This window comes from Pteropus alecto, unplaced genomic scaffold, assembly GCF_000325575.1.
Source record: "Pteropus alecto unplaced genomic scaffold, ASM32557v1 scaffold155, whole genome shotgun sequence".
In the NCBI taxonomy this organism is placed as follows: Eukaryota; Metazoa; Chordata; class Mammalia; order Chiroptera; family Pteropodidae; genus Pteropus; species Pteropus alecto.
This window is the reverse complement of record NW_006438113.1, coordinates 9,262,177-9,285,008: the sequence shown is the minus strand read 5'-3', so window position 1 is coordinate 9,285,008 and position 22,832 is coordinate 9,262,177. Positions and strand designations below refer to the sequence as shown.

Here is a 22,832-nt window from a genome sequence, read left to right as displayed (position 1 = left end):
GGAGAATTTTAAGGTGTGTAGCTAATTGTTAGAATTACTTAGTGGTGAAAATGATAACCTCCCATGTGAATAGTGTACTAGATTGCTCTCAGAGTTGGGGCAAGTTGTGTGGGGGGTGTCAGGAAATGAAGGAAGAAAATTATTGTTAATTCCTCTCCCCCTTTTTATACCATCAAGAGAATATAAACCAATAAAAAGCTAAATGTTGGCAATCCATAAAATTCCATAAGTGGTAATAAAGAAAAACTGAAACTATATTGATATACAACCAAACAAGGTAATTATCATTATTTTTTAATAAAGCCATTTATCATCAATAAATACCAAGGGGGATAGGAAAAATTACAGGCACGACAATGCCATCTTCCATAATTATAGCTATTAAGAATTTAAAGCATAATTAAGTGAGGAAGGAAAAACTTTTAGGAAAGCTTTGTGCTGTTTTCTGCACAAAGTCATTTCTTGCATTTCTAAACAGTCAGGATTCTGTAAACGTTCCTGAATGATTGGATAGATGCTTGTCCCAACTTAGAGGAGCTTGTTTTCTAATGATCTATAATTCAGACCTTTCCTCTCCATTTCCAAGTTGGCCAGCAGCCCTGGAGGAAGGCCTGGAATCCAGGAAAAGGTATGTATGGTAATTATCTGCCTACTTCCTGAATGTCACTAGTCAAGATGACTTTATATAGCAGAAAGTTTGGTTTGCAGAATCCAGGGTCTCATTTATTTCATCTGAATAAACCTTGATTTACGCAGCTACTATTGACTAAATACCTAGGATTCAGGCACTGGGGGTATAGAAAAAGGAATGAGTAACTACTTTTGCTGCTGAGCGACTCACACCAGCGGCCCCACGCCTTTTTGGCACCAGGGACCAGTGCTCCTACAAGAATCTAATGCCTAATGATCTGAGGTGGAGCTGAGGCGGTGATGCTAGCACTGGAGAGCGCCTCAAATACAGATGAAGCTTCACTAGCTTGCCAGCTGCTCACCTCCTGCTGTGCAGCCTGGTTCTCCTAACAGCCCACAGATCAGGTACCAGTCCGTGGCCCTGGGGTTGGGGATCTCTGCCTTACACTCAAAGAAAGACAGTTCTGCTCTCAATGTTGAGATGCAGGATAATAGAGTGGTTAAGATTATGCCTTGGAGCCTACCGGCCATACCCCAGTTCTGCCATTTAACACCTGTGAGACCTTGCAAAAATTAATTAATGTCCCTGCACCTCAGTGTCCTTAGCTATAAAATAAAGATGGTACTAGTACTACCTCTAGGTCGTTATGAGAACTAAATGAGATGATACATGAAAAGTGCTTAGAAGAGTGCTTGCCACCTGGTGAGTACAATGTAAGTTAGCTGTCATTTAACCTGATTGACTAAGTACTGTGATTAGGTACTTTGGGCCTGGTGCAATAGCAGCAGTTTGGGGACTTTGGGTCTGATGTAATAGTAGCAAAGTTTTCTCTGACCGGTGGTCATGGCAAGCTCTGTGGACAAGATAATGACTGTGTTGAGTCTTAAAGAGTGAGAGTATATTCCACACAGCGGAAACCACAGGAGCAAGAGAATGGATGGACTCCGGAAATAGTACAATATGCCTGGGTAATTATACGCTGTATTCCAGAGCAACAAAATCGAACCAGTGTCAGAGAGAGATGAGGCTGCAGGGTCTCAGAGGTTTGGCAGAGTCTGTGTTGACTACTTCTCAAGGACTGAAACCCCTATTAAAGAATATTAAATGCAAAGGTGATGGTTAGTCAGATTTGCATTCTGGATGTATGAAGGCAGAAAACAGTGCTGGGTTCCCTAACCAGTATAACATGGGAGCCAAAGGGTGGGGTGAGGGGCAACTTTTAGAATTTTTATGATTAGAACTTCTACTCAGTAGGGCAATATTTCAGGGTTATACATGTTCGTGGGAAATAAACACCTGGACTGATTGGTTCTGAGTTTTATTGTGGTAGTCATTAGTGCTATTTGGCGAATGGCCCAGTTCTCCTCCACTTCCAGGCACATATATGAATAAATGTGGGATTGTGTTTTCTGGTCCCTTTGTGTGAATGGGGTCATGTGTGTGAATGGGGTCATGTGAATAGTTCTGGCCCAGGAATTGTAAGGAAAGTGATGTGTTACTTTGGGGCTAGATCGTTTTATCGCTGGTGTAAGATCCTTCAGAACTTGCTCATTTCTCTCATCACAGTGACCAACATCATTCCAGAGAATCTGCTCTATCAGCTAGATCCTACAATGAGGATGACATGAAGCAGAACTCCTAGCTCACTTCTAATTAATATGGAGCATGAGCAAGAAACCTTTATGGTTTCAAGCTAGGGATAAAAAGCAAACTTTGTCTGTAAAGGGCCAGGTAGAAACCATCTTAGACTTTTAGTTTGCAGGCCATATAGTCTCTGTCACAGCTACTCAACTTTTTTACACATAGAAAATATGTGAACAAATGGGCGTGAAAATGTCCTAATAAAGGTTTATTGATAACAGGCAGTAGGCTGTGTTTGGTCACCAGGCTGTGTTTGGTCACCAGGCTGACTCCTGCTTAAGGGACTGAGACTTAGCGGGTGTTCATTACCACAGGATAATGGAGATGATCCTAATACTCTACCCAGCTAGCTTTTAAAAATCTTTTTAAAGCAAATTCAATTTTATTTTAGGATTTATTTTTAAATAGAGGAAAATTTCAGATGAAGTGAAATGCACAGATCTTACATATAATGTAAAATGATTTTAATAAATGTATGTACTATGGATCTGCACCCCAATTAAGATATAGGGCATTTCTATCATTTCAGAAACTTCCCTTTCGCTACTTTACACATCCTCTATTGGAAACAACTGTCCTGTTTGTGGACTTCATATAAATGGGATCATGTAGTATGTACTCATGTGTCTGTTTCTTTTTCAAAAAAATGTTTCTGAGATTTACCCATGTTATCCCTATCAGAAGTGTTATTCCATTGTATGACTATTTAATAATTTGTTATCCATTTTCTTGTTGATGGTTGTTTGTAATGTTTGGTTATTATGAATAAAGCTATTATGAGCATTCATGTGAAAGTCTTTGTGTAGATCTAGGTTTTTATTTCTATTGGATAAATACTTGGGAGTGCAATTGTTAGATAGATATTGGTATAAATTTATGGAAACTGGCAAAACACCTATCCAATGCGATTGTACCATATACACTTCTGCCAGGAATGTGTGAGATTTCCAGTTACACTACATCCTTTTCACTATTTGGTGTTGTCAGTCTTTCTAACTTTATTTATTGTGATAGGTGTGAAATGGTATCTCATTATGGTTTTAATATATTTTCCTGATGACTAATGATACTGAGTATCTTTTCATGAGTTAAGTGGACATTTATCATATTTTGTGAATGGATTGTTAAAATATTTCCCCACTTAAAAAATTGAGTTATTTTTTGGTTATTGATTTGTAGAGTACTCTATATATTCTTACAAGTCTTTTGTCAGATATCTATATTACATCTGTATTTATATTTATTTAAAAAATGTCTTCCAGTCTTTGGGTTACCCTTTCATCTCCTTAATGGGGCCTTTTGATGGGCAGAAGGTTTTTATATTAATAAATATAAATGTATCTCTTTTCTTGGGGATGGGGGTAAGGAGGGAAATTAGTATTTTCTGTGTTCTAAGAAATCTTTGCCTTCTTTGAGGTTATGAGATATTCTGTTTTCTTTTGGAAGCTTTAGAATTTTGGCTTTTATGTTTAAGTCTTCGATCCATGGTGAATTAATTTTCACTTCTGTGAGTTAAGAATTGAGAGTCATTGTTTTTCACATGCTTATGTAGTGTTTTCAGCTCCCTTTATTCTTTTCAGTTATACTTCCCTTATTCAGTTATCTTGGAAACTTTATCAAAAGTCGATTGGCCATAAATGTGTGAGTCCGTTTCTGGTTTATTTGTTATGTTTCATTGATCTGTATTTTTATCCTTATGCCAATGCCATACTGTTTTGATTACTGTAGCTTTATAGTAAGTCTTGAAATCCTCCAAATTTGTATTTCTTTTTAAGAGTCTTTGCCTTTTTTGGGTCCTTTGCTTTTCTGTATAAATTTGAAAATCAACTTGTCAGTTTCTACAAAAACATACATCTGAGGTTATGGTTTGAATTGCATTGAATCTGTAGATCAATTTGTGGAAAACTGACATCTTAACAATATTAAAGCTTCCAATCCAAAAAAAGATTGCATCTTTCCATGTACTCATACGTTTTGTAGTTTTTAGCGTAGACTTCTTAACATGTCTTTTATTTTTTCATTGTCATTTTATGTTTTTGATGCCATTATAAGTGGAATTGTAAAATATTACATTTTTCATTATTTTGCTTTTAGTATGTAGAAATATAAAAATGGAATATAATTGATTTTTGTGTTTTAAGCTTGTATTCTTCAACCTTGCTAAATTCGCTTAGTATTTTTAGTTTTATAAAATTTGTTAGGAGGTTCTGTGTAAGCCATCGTATAATCTGGGAATAGAAACGGTTTACTTCCTTCTAATTTTATGTCTTTGTTTCTTGTTCTCATCTTATTGCCCTGTCAAAGGCCTTCATTACAGTGCCAAGTAGAAGGAGAATAGACATTCTTGCTCCCAATTTTAGAGAGAAAGTGTTCAGTATTTTATCATTGTGTATTTTGTTGCGTATAGATTTTTTTAGGTGCCCTTTATCAGATTGAGGGCGTTCCCTCCTATTCCTAGTTTATTATGAAAGGATGTGAATTTTGTCTAATGCTTTTTCCTCTTCTATTGAAATGATTGTGTGGGTTTTCTCCTTTTTTTTTTCTTGTTACATGGTGAATGCAATTTGTTGATTTTTAAAGTTAAATTCATCATGTTTTCCTGGAATAAACATCACTTGGTCATGATGTATTATTCTTTTTGTATATTTCTGGATTCAGTTTGCTAATATGTTTTTTTTTTTATTATTTTTCATTTTTTTTAGGTGAGGCAACCCTTAGTTGACCTCATAGATTGCAAGGACCTTGTCAGCTTACAATCCTTTATTTTTTATTTTTTATACCTACAGCACCTGGTCTTCTTAGGTGGTCTCTCATCCAAGTACTAACCAGGCCCGACCCTGCTTAGCTTCCAAGATCAGATGGGATCGGGCTTGTTCAGGGTAGCATGGCCTTAGACTTGCAAATATTTTGTTAAGGGTTTTGAGTCTATGCTCATGATGGAAATTAGTCTGTAATTTTTTTTTCTTGTATATCTATCATATATGGATGTATTATACTTGCCTCAAACTGAGTAGGGAAGTATTCCTTCCTTCTCTATTTTCTGAAAGTGAGTGTGTAATTTTGCTATTGTTTTTACCTTAAAATTTTTTTGATAGAATTCAGCAATGAAATCCTTTGGGCCTGTTGATTTCATTTTCAGAAGGTTTTTACATATTTTGAGTTTAATTTCTTTAATAAATACAAGGCTATTGAGATTTTCTATTTTTTGTGTGTCAGTTTCTTTAACCCTAAGCTGCATTGTCAAGAAATTTGTTCCGTCCTCTAACTGTTGAATTCTTCCATTATTATCATTTTATCATTTTTAATGTCCATAGACTCTTTAGTGATAGCCTTCTTCCATTCCTGAATTGGTTTTCTTCCTCTCTTTTTTTCTTGTTTAGTCTCTTGCCTAGGAGTTTATCATTTTTTTCAAGCAGCTTTATCGAGGTAAAAATACATTCCATAAAAGTTACCCATTTTAAATGCATAGTTTGGTGAATTTTAGTAATAAATGCATTAATAACATTCTATCACCACAATCTAATATTAGAACATTTTATTACCTCTAAAAAATTTCTGCTGCCCATTTGCAGTCACTTCCTGTTCCCCCCTCCTGCTCTAAATTACCAGTAAACTAGTTTCTGTTTTTTTTTGATCTGGCTTTCCTGGACATTTCATACAAATGCAGTCATACAGTATATGGTCTTTTGTGTCTGGCTTCTCTCATTTAGCATAATGTTTCTGAGATTCATGCATGTATGGCATGTCTCAGTACTCTGTTCCTTTTTATTGCTGAATAATGTTCCATTGCATGGATATAGATCATTAAGTTTATCAGTTGATGGATATTTAGGGTGTTTCCAGTCTAAGGCCGTTATGAATAATGCTGCTATAAATATTTATGTACACATCTTTGTGTTGATGTATGTTTCCTTTCAGTGGGGTCAATACCTAGAAGTGGAATTGCTAGGTTGTATGGTAAATTTATCTTTAACTTTTTAAGAAACTGCTAGACTGATTTCTTCAGTGGCTACACCATTTTACATTCCCACCATCGGTGTATGAGAGTTCCAATTTTTCTACATTTGCCCAACATTTGTTATTGTTCATCTTTTTTTAAATTTCATTTTAGCCATTCTAGTGAGTTGATGGTATATCTTGCTGTGGTTTTAATTTGCATTTTTGTAGTGACTGACAATTTAGAATGCTCTTTATCTGTTTATTAGGCCATTTGTATATCTTCTTTGGTAAATATCTATTTAGATCCTTTGTCTATTTTGAAATTGGGTTATGTATCTTTTTATTATTGAGTTGTAAGTATTCTTTATATATTGTGGATATAATTTCTATATGAGGTATATAATTTGCAAATATTGTTTCCTACTCTTGTCTTATCTTTATTTTTTTTACAATGGTATGTTTTGAATTGAAAAAGTTTTAAATATTGTTTCAGTCCAATATATCAATTTTTCTGTTACAGATAATACTTTTTGTGTTGTATATAAAAAATCTTTGTTTAATTAAAGGTCATGAAGATTTTCTTCTGGGTTTATCAATTTTATTAATATTTTAAAAGAACCAGCTTTTGCTTTTGTTGATTTTCTCTATTGTCAGTTCTTTTTTATTTCATTGGTTCTTTTTATATGCTTTGATATTTTTTTCTAATATGGAAAATTAGGTCATGGTTTTAAACTTCTAATTTTAGAAGCATTTAAAGCTATAAATAACCCCTTCAGGCATCACTTTAGCTGTATCCATTAGATTATGCTGTTTTTTATTTTTATTTTTATCAATATACCATTCAAAATATTTTCAAATTCTCCTTGCAATTTCTTCTTCGATTCATGAGTTTTAAAGAAGTGAATTGTTATAATTTTTATTTATTTCAGATTGTCTAGATATCTTATACTTTATTGAATTCTAACTTAATTCTTTTTTTCAGAGAATACACTCTTTAAAATTTCAATATTTGAATATCTATTGAGACATTTTATGGCACAACTAATGGTTTATCTTTATAAATATACCTTGTGTACTTGAAAATAATGTGTATTCTGTAGTTATTGGGTATAGTGTTCTATAAATATCAGTTGGAATAATTTGTTCAGCAGTGTGTTCAAATCTACTGTATCCTTACCGGATTTTGTTGCCCTGCGGTTCTATCAATTTCTTAGAGAGAGGTATTAATCTTCTAACCACGATTATGGATTTGTCAGTTTGTACTTTTAGATTTATCTTGTTTTTACATTATCTATTGTGAAGTTTTTGTATATAAGTGCACAAACATTTATGATTTGTATGACTTCCTGATGACCTGATCCTTTAATCATTATGTAATATCTCTGTTTAAATCTCTAGTAGTACTCATTTCTTGAAGTTTATTTTTTTGATATTGGTGTATCCATTTCAGCTTTTTTATACTTCTATTTTCCAGAGTACAAATATAGTTTTCCGTTTGTTCACTTTCAACCTTTTTATGTATTTATATTATACATACATCTCTGTATATAGCAGTCAGTTAAGCCATGTTGTTTTATTCAGGTCAATGATCTTTTCTTTTTAATTATAATGTTTAGCTGTTTGTATCACATACTTATTGATAAGTTTGGGCTTAAGTCTAACATTTTTTAAGATATTTTCTATTTGTCCCATCTGCTTTTCTTTATTCTCATTTTTTTTTGCCTTCTTTTAGATAAATGGAATGCTTTTTAGTATATATTAATTTCTCATATAGCTTTTAAATTATTTTTTAGCATTTTTTTCTAGAGATTAAAATTTGCATCCCCAATTTAGCTTCATTTTCCACAGCCTACTCAGAGTTAATATTGTACAACTTCACATAAATGTAACAACTTTGCCACAGTTTAATCCATTCTATTTACCTTTCCTTCTTTTGGTGCTATTTTGTTATTCACTTTTGCATCTATAATATAAACCCATTGTAATTTTTGTATTAAACTGTTAGTTTACATTTAAAGAGATTAAGAAAAAAATAATTTTTATATTAATATTTATTACTTCAGATGCTCTTCTTCCTATAGATACAAATTTCCATCTGGCAATACTTCTGTTAAGCATAATTTAGTGTAATGAAGGTCAGCAGAGATGAATCGTCTGTATTCATTTATCTGTAAAAACCTTTATTTTGTCTTCATTTTTGAGGGATATTTTTGTTAAATATGAAATTCAAGATTGATGATTTATTTTTTTCTTTTAGTATTTTAAAGATATTTTTCAATTGACTTCTGATATCCGTTGTTTCTAACAACAAGCCAGCCATCAATTGTTTTGTTGTCCTGTAAATTTAATGTATCTTTTTCCTCTGGATACTTTTAAGATTTCCTTTTCATCTTTTGTATTCAGAGCCTTAGTGTGGTTTTCTTTGTATTTATCCAGCTTTGAGTTTATGAAGACTTTTTGATCGGTATGTTGTTGTTTTTTCCCCCCAAAAGTTGGAAAATTTATGTCCTTTATTTATTCAAATATTGCATTTGCCTAATTTTCTCTTCTCATCTTCCAATTACATATGTTAGGGCACTTGATAGTGTCCTACATTTGACTGAGACTCTGCTCATTTGTTTTAATCTTTAAAAAAAAATCATTTTAGATACTTTTATTATATAATTTTATTTGGTTACTTATTTGTAGCTTAGAATTATATGTTGAGATTCCCCCATTTGTTTACTCATCGTGATGCTCTTTGAATTCCTTAAAAATATTTATAATAATTCTTTAAAGTCTAAACATTTGTATTGTCTCAGATCTGTTTCTCTTGCTTGATTTTTCTTTTGACTATAAATCACATTTTTACATGTCTAGTATTTTTCATTGTATACAAGACATTGTGTTAAAATATTGCTAAGATTCTGGATTTTGTTACATTCTTCTTAAAAGTGTTGACTTTTATAATAGATTGATTTTTGCAAATGAATTACTGGCAGATAACCTTGAACTTGAGGAGTCTTGTTTGCACATCTTCTTAAGAAGGGCAGCTCAGTTTCAATTTTGCTATTGGTCTTAGTGCAAAATCATAATCCTTGGGCATTGTCTGTACTTTTAAGGTGTTTCCCTTTAGGGATTTTGATATAAAGCCCAATGTATTTAGAATTAAAACTCCAAACTGACTCCCCTATGATGGACAGCTTATGAAGTACCTGGTAGCTTTTTTTCAGCCTTTCATCTGTTAGTTTCTGCCAGACTATATGGACTTCCCTTGTGTCCCCCTGGTTCAGGAGTAAGCTAAGGATTTGTGAGGAGGATGTATGCAGATTTTCTACTTCTGTCATTTCTCTGCTCTCATATTTCCCTTTACAATTTCCAACCACTTTGATTACCCTGCTCTCTGGCTTTTAAAGCTAGTGAGATTTCAACTTTCTTCTTGAATTCTAGCTTCTATGTGCACTGCAGAGAGCAAAGTGGCCTCAAGGGAAAAGCCATTTAAACATAGATATCACCTTATATGGTTCACTTCTTTAGTAAAGGTCAATGAATTTGCTCCATTCCTGCCTGCTTTGGTAGACAGTCGTTGCTTATATTTTCTTCAGAGTTCATAATTTTTACCTGTGGGAGAGTTAGTCTGATACCAGTTACTTCATTATTACCAGAATAGGAACTCCCATAAATAGCTTTCTTATATTCCTCTATAAGGCTGGAAATGGGGATAGCAATGAGGATGTGCTTCTGGTGTTCTCTTCATTCTTCTATTTTTGGTGATTTGGGATATTTTGATTGTACAGACTCCTTCCAGGAAACATGGATCTTTAGCTGGATCCCTGCCTTAGGATAGCTCTTATTTTTCATGGTGAATACCTTTTAATCAGATTGGCCTCCATGGTTTTTGGGAGACATGTCCAACTCTGCTCACTGAAGATGCTTAGAATTAAGTGGCTGAACCAGTGACTAATTTTATCACTGATATTCAAGTTTTTTTTCTGTGCATCTGGATTCATTCATTTATTCAGATAGTCATTATAGACTGAGAGCCTATTGTGTATGAGGCACAGTTCAAGGTGCTGTAGTTCAGCAATGACTAAAACAAAGTCACCACCTCTTGAAGCTTACTTTGTAGATTGAAGAAGCAGAAAATAAACAGATAGTAAACAACTGTCAGATAGCATGTTTAGGTAAGAATTCTCTGGTGAGGGAAATACTTGTACTGAGACCAGAAGAATTAGAAAAAAGCCCCCCTTTGGAGGATTTAATGGAAGAGCACTTCAGACAGAGGGAACAGCAAATGCAAAGCCCTGAGCAGAAGCGTGATTAATGAGTTGGAGTGAAGTTTTAGGGGTCTTTGTGAACTATAGTGAGTGCTTTGGTATTTGCTCTGGGCGAGATAAGAAGCATTGATGGTTTTGTGTAGAGGAGTAACATAATTAGCTTACGTCCTAGACTCTAGGGGACAAGAGAAGAAGCAGGGACACCAGGGACATATGGGAGGATGCTGAGTTCTTGAGCTTCAGGGCGCGGGCCGGAGGCCCAGCTTTTTCCTGGGAAGAAGTGCTGGTGGCATCCATTATTCCTCTGTTGAGCCTAGCCTCCTCCCAGAGTAGGGACGCAGGAACTGCCATAGCTGAGATATCATCAAATTGCGTAACAGAGTTGCTCTGACCAGAAGACTCCCTGAAACTCTGCCCCTCCCAAACTGCAGCCCTCCCCAAGACACATCCAGTGGTGTCCTCAGCATGTACTGTGCCCCTTGTTGAGTAGCTCCAAGCCCCACCCTGGTGGCACCCAACCTCAGTTTTTGGCATGACCTCTCAAGGTAACAAAATCACAGCAAAGGTATCAGCCATCTGGAGATTGTTTGCCGAATCTTACCAGGTGGCCCTGGAGGGGCATAGGCTGGAGTTAAACTTGGTCTGCAGCTGGACCCCTCTCAGGACTGTGGCACTGGATGCCTACGACATAAAGCCATGCTAATAAGACTGGAAGACTTAGAAGCTTTGCTTAGTACCTAGAGAGAGACACAGAAAGGCAGTCAAAATGGGGAGACAAAGAAGCATGTCCTACATGAAAGAACAGAGCTCCAGTAAAAATGGAGTCAAGCAATCTACCAGATGCAGAGTTCAAAACATTGGTTATAAGGATGCTCAATGAACTTAGGGGAAGAGTAGATGAACTCAGAACTTTAACAGAAATATAAAAAACATAAAAATGGAGATGGAAATTATAAAAGGGAACCAGACAGAAATGAATATAGTATCTGAGATGATGAGTATATTAGAGGGAATCAATAGAGTGGATGAAGTGGAACTTCGAGTCACTGACTTAGAGGATGGGGTAACAGAGGACAACCAATCAGAACAGCAACAGGAAAAAAGAATCCCCCCGCAAAAAATGAAGATAATTTAAGGAGCCTATGGGACAACATCAAACATAACAACATTCAGATCATAGGGGTACTAGAAGGAGAAGAGAGAGAGCAATAAGTTGAAAACCTATTTGACGAAATAATGATGGAAAACTTCCCTACCCTGGTGAAGGAAATAGACATACAACCCCAGGAAGCTCAGAGTCCCCCCAGAAAAGAACCCAAAGAGGCCCACACCAAGACACATCATAATTAAAATGCCAAAGGTTAAATACCAAGAGAGACTCTTAAAAACAGCAAGAGAAAAACAGTTACCTACAAGGGAGCTCCCATAAAACTGTCAGCTGATTTCTCAAAAGAAACTTTGCAGGCCAGAAGGCCTTGGCACAAAATATTCAAAGTGTTGAAAACTCAGGATCTACAACCAAGATTACTTTATCCAGCAAAGCTATCATTTAGAGCAGTGGTCCCCAACCTTTTTGGCACCAGAGACCAGTACTCCTATGAGAATCTAATGCCCGATGATCTGAGGTGGAGCTGAGGCGGTGATGCTAGCACTGGGGAGCAGTTGCAAATACAGATGAAGCTTTGCTTGCTTGCCTGATGCTTACCTCCTGCTGTGTGGCCCAGTTCCTAACAGGGATTGGGGACCCCTGATTCTGAGTCAAAGGAGGAAGTCATATAGAGAAAGATAAATGCCATATGATTTCACGTACATGTGGAATCTAAAGAACAAACAACAACAACAACAACAAAAACCGAAACAAACTCATAGATACAGGGAATATTTTGAGGGTTACTAGATGGAAGGGGTGTTGGGGGGTTGGTGAAAAATGTATTAAGAAGTACAAATGGATAGTTACAAATAGTCATGGAGATATAAAGTATAACATAAGGAATATAGTCAATAATGTAATAAATATGTAAGGAGGTAGAGGGGTACTAGATTTATTGGGGTGATCACTTTGTGAATTATATAGATTTCTAATCATTATGCTGTACAACTGAAACCAATTTGTATAGCAACTATAATTGAAAAAAATCTCATTGAACACTGTAAGTATGAGGAACAAATTATCTTATATTCAAATAAAGCTGTAAAAAAAATGGGAGAGCCAAGCTCAGAACCTGGCATATAGTAAAAGTTTAATAAATGTTACATAAAATTAGTTTTATTGCTTTGTTTGATTAAAAAATACCTCACCAATTTAATGTAAGAGCACCTAAAGAGAGTACTAATAGTAGGTTAAATAAATAGCATATTAGATTGAAACTAGAAGTAGCGGCTCATGTTCATTCTCTTGATTTGTTAATGGCTGAAGTTATTTGCGATCTTGTCCAGATGTACACTAATATATATATTTTTTCCAGCTCCTTTTACTTCCGCCTCTGTTTTTCCCTGTTTCCTCCTTCTCCTGCCCTTTGCCCTTCCCACTGCTCCTATCATTTACTGAGGACTAACCAAATGTACTAGTCACTCATTCCTGGCACTTTATGCACAAAGCCTTCTTGCAGCCTTCAGTTTAATGTGGTGATGGAGAACACAGTCTGAGAGTCAGAACCACCAGGTTCTAGCACTGCCCATAGCTGTGTGATCAGAGGCATTTTACTAAACTTCTCTAAGGCTCAGTTTGTGTGTCTGTAAAATGAAATGACGGTTCAGTTTTCAGGCTGTGAATGAGAGTGTGTAAAGCCACTTGGTGAACTCATTGTATTATAACGTACTCTACAAGTCTCATGATCAAGGCCTCCCTTCCACATATAAGGAACCAGACACCCAGAGAAGTCCCAAGACTTGCCCAGAGGACATAGTACCTCTCAGCCTTTCACAGAGGTTCACCTGTCACCTCTCTTGTTAGAAGGGAAAAGGCAGGTGTAACCGAGTGCTGCCTGACCGTCGTGAGAGGCAGCGTAGCATGCTGTGTGAGAGCTCAGCTTCAGTGCATGCAAATTCAGGTTCTGTTGCTTACTAGCTGTGTGCCTTTGGGCAAATTATTTAACTTCTCTGTGCCTTAACTTACCTCATCTGTAAAATGGGGCTAATAATGTTACCTATTACATAGAGCTGTCATGAGGATTAAGTGAGGTACTTAGAACGCAGAGTACTTAGAACAGCATATAAGTATTGTCTCGTAATATTTGCATTGATTGTGAAATGTAATTGAGCATTGCTAAGAGGTTGTCTGTCTTTTCAGCAGCATCCAGTGCAAGTGCCTACTTCCTCTGTACTTGGTCTCAGACACCCCCGCCCCTGCACATAGTCTCATGAATGGGATACACCTCTTCCCCCTGCAGCTGAATCACCATCTTCTTTCCCTCTCTCTCAACCTCCCTTTCCGGCTCTGGTCTGCCATCTGACCCATTTGCTGCTCCTGTCAGGTCAAAGATAGTGAGGCCTTAGTGGGGTACCCAGGCAGCATGTCATGTCCCAGCGCTGTTGTACATCTTGTTTCAGAGATATTTTGCTGTAATGTTCTGTGACCTTTTCCATTGAGTGAAGTAGTTGGAGAGCCTCTCAGTAAGGGAAAATTGAGCTGTTTTATTCCTCCCCAAGGAGGCTCCTGTTTCCTTTCCACCATTCATTTGAAAGCTATCATTTTCTTGATTTTTATAGCTGAAAAACACCATTGATTCACTAGGTGTTAGATGCTAAGAGTTCTCCTATTGACATGCCTATTGACAGTTTTCAGTATATTCTGCGTCTAATTATCACTCTTGGCTAAATGATACACCTTGTGGACTTGAGCGATGGAGTCGATAGCTTTCACCACATTGTTCTGGCGGTGCCTATTGAGCCTGGTGTCACAGAGATGTGATTTATGTGATCAGAAAGAAAATTTCTGTTGGTGTGCTGCATAATTAAAGCAAGTACGGAGTGACTGGTGACAAAAAATCAGGTCTGCCGATGTCATCCCCAAATGAGGAGAGATTTCTATGGTAAGCAGCTGTGACAGTGAAGACTCTCTCTTGGCAGTTTTTGCTTTGCAATTTTCAAAGGTTCGATTTTCCTCCTGGCCCTGACTGAGGATTCCTCCTCTCTACCTTCCTGTCTCCGCGTATTCAAAGCCCCAGGATGTATTTGCTCTTGTTCCTAAGGATTGGAGCCACAGGGTTTGCTCTGGGAGGGGCTTACTTTTGGGATGTGTATGTTTTGGAGGGAGATAGTTCAGAGAATTTGGGCAGGCTGAAGTCCACTTTGCAGCTCGGGAGAATGGAGGCTTAAAACAATTCTTGTCCTTTGTATCAGCCAGTTTGGGTTTCTTTGACTAAGACGGAAGGTTGAGAATACCATTTTCTCTGTGCATGAGAGGAGTGGTTCCTGTATTTGAGAGTTGATGGAGATTCTTGCCAGCCCTAGTCGGGAACACTAGGGAAGTGTAGGAGGCAAAGGCTGCATCTGTAGTCAGGAAACAACTCTGGTGTGGAACAACTTCCCCCCACCCCCCCACTTCAACTATGTCTTTACTGATGCCGTTCATAAACATTCTTCAGATCTCAGTAGTCAAGGAAACTACTTTCTGTGCTGGTTTAGTGACATTTTCTGTGAGCCTAAGAGTCAAATTATTTAGCCTCCGTGGACCTCAGTTTTCTTATCTGTAAAATGAACCAGAGATCCCTATTATCCTAATATACTGAGGCTTAATGAATTAGAGGTCTGAAGTAAGGGTTGAAGAATATAAAGTTGTTAATCTGAGTGGTCCCTGAAGGGATTCACTGGCCAGGCCTCCATTGGCCAAAAAGAAGTACTTTGTGTATGTGATTTATCTAAGATGGATCACCCCCTACTTCATACAAGACTAAAGGAATCTTTAAGATGAAAATATGTTATAGTGAGACAGTTGATGATGGGTGTGAATTGAACATCTGAATCAAGCAGAAGGAGCAGACATTTCCAGGCATCTGGGTTGGCAGTGCATTTGTCCTGGTGGCTAGCAAAAGTCCTGAGTAGAACTGACCTTGGTCATCGGTGGGTGGTTGGGGCTGTGCAAAATGATCAAGATTTTGAGGTATTGTGTAGCTGAGATTATGACAAGAGAGACTTTTGAGGTCATTATTCCAGACAGGTTTCTTTCCTGGAAGCCAGAGAGGCCTTGTGTGATTTCTGTTACCATCAATTCTTCATGAACTTCTGTGTGTAGCAATTTTGCAGTTCAGATTTTTAGAATGAGAGTGAGAGAAAGAGAGGGAGGGAGGGAGGGAGGAAGAGAGAGAGAGAAAGAAATAAGTCAATGACATAAATACTTTGACTTGGGAAGCTCACCCATGTACAAAATCAGAGACTTTGTGATTTCAGTCACAATTAGAACTTTTAAATACAGACTATGCAGTTATCTTTGAGGATATTTTGTGATTGGGGCATAATAGTACTTTGTCTTGAACATGAAACTATAGCAAGGTAAACCATGAAATTTAGCAAGGTTCCTGAAAACTCAAGAAATCTCATGTAATTTATTTTATGTTAATTCAGGTTTATTTAGATCTGGACTAGTTCTTAAACTGTCGGTAGTCCGGGGTAATTTCTCTGCAAATATGGAAGGCTCTTTGAATGTTCTAGTAGGATTATGGTTTTTTTTCTAGTCTGTCTGTGATAATTACTAAGCACAGCTCTGTGAAGCCTCCTCATTACATTAATGTGTTGTTAATGCCACACAGCACTGTCAGAAGATCCTGGCTAACCCATCAGGATCAAGTTGATCAACTGCCAGTTGAGATTCCTTTTTTTCCACCTTTGTCTTGGCAAGTGGTACAACTTAGAAGCCCTGACTATGCCTTACATGTCACAGGCTTCAGTGATGCCTGTGGTTATGAACCATGGTTATTCTGCTGTGTGCTGGGGTCCCAACATCTGAACCACAGTTGATTTATTGAGACGTTAGAAATTAGAGGAAAGAATGCACTTTGGGATTCTTTGACCCACAGATCTTCCTACTCTATGTCGCAGGCTTTTAAAATGTGTCTCCCTTCTGTGTCCTGTCTTTCCCCCACTCAGAAGATACCTCCTGCTGGCAGAGGTGTCACTTGGTGGCTTTTAGGGCAGTACAAGATTTGCTCTGGTTATGTTGACATAATTTGATTTTCTTGAGACTGCTTCTTGTCTCTACCTGTTTGAGCTCTGGAATCCTTGTCGAGAGTGAGTGTGCAGAATATGTTCTCACCTTTCAATTCATTGTGACTCTAGCTAGAGGTCTGTCCCATGGCTGTCAGTGCTCTAAATCCCAGCTAGTAGAGGGAGCATGTAAGATGGAGCGAGCACTAAGCATATGGCCAGGGTTTGTGTGTGGAGGGGCATGTGGTGCAGGGTGGGGAAGCAGCATTTTCCCTCTGGGATTGTCAAGAGAGGTAGAGCCTTCAAGGAGATGCAAAGGCACAGCAAACTGGACAGGGCTCGGGCCTGGGCAGCCGCGGGTGTGCCTGGCGAGTGAGGAGGCAGAGTGGCCTGCGTTGCCCAGCTACTAACAGGGGGTCTGGAATTCAACGTTTCCCCCAAGCAGCCCAGCTCCTTAAAAGGGCAAATTATTATTTTTGTTCTTTTCTGTCTGTGGGATTGTTTATGCATCTCAAATGAGCTGTAAAGGGAATTTTGTGCATTCGATAAACTTTTACTTTAAAGGAGGCAGGTTGGAAAAAGGTTCGCTGTCACATTAAATGCCAGCTATTGTGCTTTTCATTCAGCTTGACGAGCAGAGACCTAAAATGGCAGGGGATTAAATTGATGCAATGACAAGAATTCATATAGGAGACTGTGGGAATGGGACAGAATAGTGCCGGGGCTGCACAGTGTTGTGGTGTTCTTTGATCTGCCTTAGATAGAAGACATAATCTACCTGTATTTATGTTGATTCTAAATAGGGAGTGTGTAAACAGAGGCTTGTCATTTTTCCTATAGTCTTCGAGTTGAAATTAAATAGCTATCCATTTTGAGCAATGGACGTGTTTCTGAGTAATGAGTTAAGTGCAGTTTTTGAGCACTTGGATCTTATTGTACATCACAATGAGAGCATTTTTGTTGCTCAACTGGGTTCCTGTTACACAGGCACGCAAACACAGTACGTGGGCACTTGTGAATTATTCATTTGTTAAAGGGCATTCTTTATATTTTTAGAAAAATTCACCTTTGTCTTGGCGAATTTAAGCAGTAATAACGACAACTCCGAGTAGAATAAACACCTCCTTTTCCAGTCTCAGTCTTTGATGCAGGGAGCTGCAGATGATATGTTCCTGCCTTCTGGAGAAATATGTATGTGTCTTTCATCTGAGAAATGTCTTTCTGGAGCAGTACCAGCTGGAAGATGTCAGCTGGGATGACCAAGCACTTGATCAATTGATGAGGGGTGCGTCAAAGGTGGCTGAGAGCCATTTATATACAGTGTGTTTGAAAGCACTTTGAAAAGTATAGCGTGCTTAACGTGCATTTGTATATAATGTGAGAGCGTATTTTTATTAGCCATGTTTTCACATATGGTTCCAAAAAGAAGAAGGTATTGCGCTGAGCTCAAACATTGTTCTTCTCTCTTTGTATAGCTAGAAAATCATCTTTATGCAATTATTTGAGTAATGATGTTGACACTTTTTAAGGCTTCATAAGGAACTACCCTAATTTCTTAAAACACTGCATTTATCACATCCACACTTAACTTGAAGAAAAAGTGAACTCCCTAGCCTGGGTTTAAGACTTTCCACAGTTTTGACCGACTTTCCTCTGAAATTAAGCTCTTATGCCAGAATGTTTTATCTACCATTAGTTCCCATTCTCAGCCTTACATTTGTGCTTTTACTTACGCTGTTTCTTCTATTCAAGGGGCTGCCTTCCCCTGACCTCTGCCCATCAGATGCAGCCAAGGAACTGCCTGTTTCAGTTCTCCCTCTAAGCCTTCCCTGCAGCTCCATAGTCACCCCCAAAAGTGAGTGTGCTCTTCCAGCAGCACTTGGTGGGAATTATCCATTGCCATGTTGTATAGTTTCTTTATCTTCCCTGCTGGATTCTTAGTCTTAATGGTTCAGGGTACTAACAGGGATGATAATGGGATAATAAAAACAAATATCCGGTCAGCTTTTACTGATTGCCTATTGTGTGCTAGGTGCTAGGGATGAAGTGGAAATCAAAAATCAGACATGGACCCTGGATTCATGGGGCTTACGTTCTAATGGGGACGATAAACCATCACAATTATCACAGTTTCACAAATCAGGGTAAAAATGTTGACTGTAATAGGTGGCATAAAAGGGCAGGTACATGGTACTGTGAGGGACTGTGAAGAGGCGTTTGAACTATTAGGGAAGGCTCCCTGAGGGCAGGACTGGCTACGTAGTTTGCAGGGCCCAGTGCAACATGAAAATGCAAGGCCTCTTGTTCCAAAATGATTAAGAACTTCAAGATGGCAGCAGCAGAACATTCAGTCAAGTGTGGGGTCCTGTGTAGCTGAGCAGGTTGTACTTCCACGAAGCCAACGACGCGTGAAGAAGTGAGGTTTGTGCTGAGATGTGAAGGCAGAATGGGATGGGAAGACAGTTCCAGACCGAGAAACAGCATGAACAGAGTCTCGGACAGGAAGGAGGGTGGCACATTTGTAAACTGGACGAAGGTCACTGTGGCTGGAGTACAGAGAGCAGGCGGGGAATGTGGTGAGGCCAGGGAGGTAGAGAAGGTGTCGGTAGGCCAAGCACAACCCTGAAGGTTTCCGGTATGTACGTATTTATTTAAAATTTATTTTTTCAATTACATACATACACTATATTAGTTTCAGGTGTGCAATGTAATGATTAGACATACACCTTATGAAGTAATCACCCTGATAAGTCTTCGGTACCCCCGATACCACACATTGACTGTTTTCCCTATGCTGTACTTTACATCCCGACGACTATTTTCTTACTGGCATTTTGTACTTTTTAATCCTTTCATCTGGGCACCCATACCCCTAACTCCCTTCCTATCTGGTGACCATCAGTTTGTTCTCTGTATTTATGAGTTTATTTTTATTTTGTTTGTTTGTTTGTTTACTTTGCTTTTTAGGTTTCACATATAAGTGAAATCATATGGTATTTGTCTTTCTGTATCTGACTATTTCACTTAGCATAATACCTCTCGGTGCATCCATGCTGTCCCAAATGGCAAGATTTCATTCTTTTTAATGGCTGAGTAATATTCCATCGTGTATACATATCACGTCTTTTTTACCCATTCATCTATCTTTATTCTCTGAGACCCGCACAGCTACTCAAGTGTTTTAAGCAGGAAGCTAAGAAACTCAGGTTGGGATTTTGTAAGGTCACGCTGGTTGCAGACAGATGGTGGGAGCAGGAGTGAAAGTAGGACATTTTTCAGGGCATTGTAGCCATCCAGGCGAGACAGCAGAGATTTGCATCAGTGTGGTGGTGGTGGTGGTGGTGGTGGTGGAAAAAGAAGTGGAAAGTGTCGAGGTGTTTTGAGGAGACCCAGTCGTCAGGGCTTGGCAGAGCGGCACTGAAGGAGCAAAAGATGATGAAGATGACATCTAGATTTCTGGCTTGAACCATTGGGTCGACCCTCATGAAATTGCCTACATTTTGCCATTTGGGATCTGCAGAAACAGCGTTTGTATGATGCAGTCTAACAGATGAGTGGTTGGTGGGAATGCATAAGCAGGTTACAAATCGGGTTCTGACACATTGACTTTAAAGTGCTTTTGAAATCTCTGAAGATAAAGTGGGGGCAGTTACTTATATATGGACCTTAAAGGAGTAGCCTATGCAGAGGTATAATGTTGCTAAACGAGGTACCCTGTGAGTACTTTACAAAGGTTATCTTGTGTATAACTCGCAGTAGTCCTATGGAGACTGTATTATTGTACTCTTTTAGCAGATTCAAATATTGTGGCTCAGATTAACTTGTCTAAGGTCACACGGCAAGTAGAGGAGCTGGATTTTGAAGCCCGGTAATTTCAATCCAGGGCCAACACTCTTAACCACTATGCATGCGGCTTCCCTGATGGGATGGCTTTCTCACCCCGCTAAGCACAGCTCTTTGTATGGAATAGGTCCTTAGGAATTCCTTATTAAATAAATGAATGTAAAACATTTGATGAAAATAGCAGCAAATTCCCTATGAATAGGAGATTTTTGGAAGAGATTCCAAGGCCCCAAAGTATGAGTAAACATAGACGGAATTTAAATGGTTAGCTTCCTGGTTATTTTCATGGCAATTTTCTATTTTACCACTAAGCACTACCCCCAACTCCTGCTGCGGTCTGAACTTTATATAGAGCACCTTGGTTGAAGACATAGCATTTTCTCTCAGATGGGTCACTTGATAAATTAGGCGCTCTCTCCAGTGTACTTGGGGTGAATTTTACATAATTTTGGCATTTCAGGGCTAAGAGCTGGCTGAGCTGCTGCCATGCCCTCCCTCCCTCCCCGGCACCCCTGGAGCACGTTGCTAAGTCACCAGGGCACTCTTTTTGTGTTGCTGTGCCTAGATGCTGATTCAGAATCCTTCTCAACACAGTACCCCTCTCATTTTAGGACTAAGGAAACTGAGATCTAGAAAGATGGTACTGTAACAATCAGAGTTAATGCAAGAGTAAATCTGTTTGCTATTGTTGATCTGAGAAGATTCACAGAAACTAGATTAAATCCCTTTACAGGTAAGGAAGCTGAGGGCCCGAGAGGGCAGTGACCTGCTCATTTGTGGTACAAATGGAGCTCAGACCCTCATTTTTAATTCCCAGTTAGTAAATGGTCCCTCCTCTGGTCTGGAAGAGTGAAAACCTTTTGCCACTTAGCGAATCCACTTCCTGTATCGGCTCATTCAGTATGACTGAGCACATCTAGTTGTGTGCATGCATTTTTCGTCAGCTATTCCCCTGGAAATTTCCTCCTCATGAATGTGGACGGTGAAATGAATGATGTGAATTATGTTTTATTTGGGTTTCCTTTTGATGCAACAAGTATTTATTTAAGGCTTCTTGGTACTCTCTGCTATGCCTACCCTGGAAATATAGTATTTTATTCTCTTTGCCCTTGATGTTGAAATGAAGCATATTGTTTCCCTTTAGGATGCCATTAAAAGTCGATGATGACCTTTACAATGACTAATAGTTTTCATGGGGCTTTAATTGTGATTTTTTTTTTTTTTTGGCAGAGCAGCATCGGTCTGCTTCATATGTCTTTTGTATCAGAGAATCAATGAAAACTGCCGCCTTTTGTTGATGCTATAGGAGATTTTATGCCAATGACAAGGGATTTGATTTAATATTCTCTTTAAATAAGATCAACACTGCTGCAGTTATAAACTCTTCGAAAAACTGTCAAGCCCATCAATATAGCATGAAACAAAAAGTTAGCAGCCTGATATAAATTAGCTCATGCAATGTGTCTTTGGAAAAGGTGGTAGATATTTATGATTGCATGCTAAAATATATATATTTAGAGGTTTCTATCTGTTCTTTTGACTGTTAGTAGGAAATGTAGAGAGGAGCATTTTATTACCATTATCTTCTAAACTGCAAACTTTCTTTGCCAGTTAATGATTTTCTGGGGCAATTCCGAATGTGGTGACATGATATAAACAGGTATTTATGATCTGTGATACAATCCTTAGTGAGTATGGATTTATAGTTAAATGGCGAAGAGAGAATCTAGCTAGCGATTATTGACAGACTTTCTGGAATCTATATTTTGTTTGTTTTCATTATTCATACACACTTTCTTTTGGGGCCTGATTAACTGTGTTTCCTAGTTTAACTGAAAGGTTAGTATGAGACTTTGGAATTCAGGGACATATACTTTGTATGTTTGGGGGCGAGTGTGATGCCTTGTCCCCATTCCTGTTCCCCAATACCTTGCCATTTACATTCAACAATAATTAGGCTATATGATCACTCCATCTCTCTCAGGCCCTGTTCCAGGTGAACAGGGAACTCATGCCAGAGCAGAGCTGATAGACAAGAAATGATTGGGGTGAGCACATGTGCACAGGTTGTTTAATGTCAGAGACCTGGGGAGAATCCAGAGTTTCCTAGGTAGGAGTCCCTGTGGCTCCTGGAACAAAGGATGGTGTTTTCAGAACGACATCAGAGAGGTGAGGACACCAGGCGCATTATAGATAACTGGGCAACATGGATCATGTTGGTAGAACAAGAACAGGCAAGAGGCTGAGCCAGGCAAATCTGACGTCAGGCAATCCAAAGAGAGTATGTGGGGGGTGTTTAGCACACGGGTAATATTGCAGTAGAGCTGCTGATGGCACCAAGAAGAGCTCTGGAGAGGCCATTGCTTTCATGAGATATTCTT

General features: G+C 38.3%; 1 protein-coding gene and 1 pseudogene across 2 annotated transcripts in view; one reads left to right on the top strand and one right to left on the bottom strand.

The window, feature by feature from the left end:
• Positions 1-22,832, top strand: part of LRMDA (leucine rich melanocyte differentiation associated) — a 977,969-nt gene that overhangs the window by 316,801 nt on the left and 638,336 nt on the right. The window lies entirely within an intron of this gene.
• Positions 5,050-5,168, bottom strand: LOC112482834 (annotated as a pseudogene).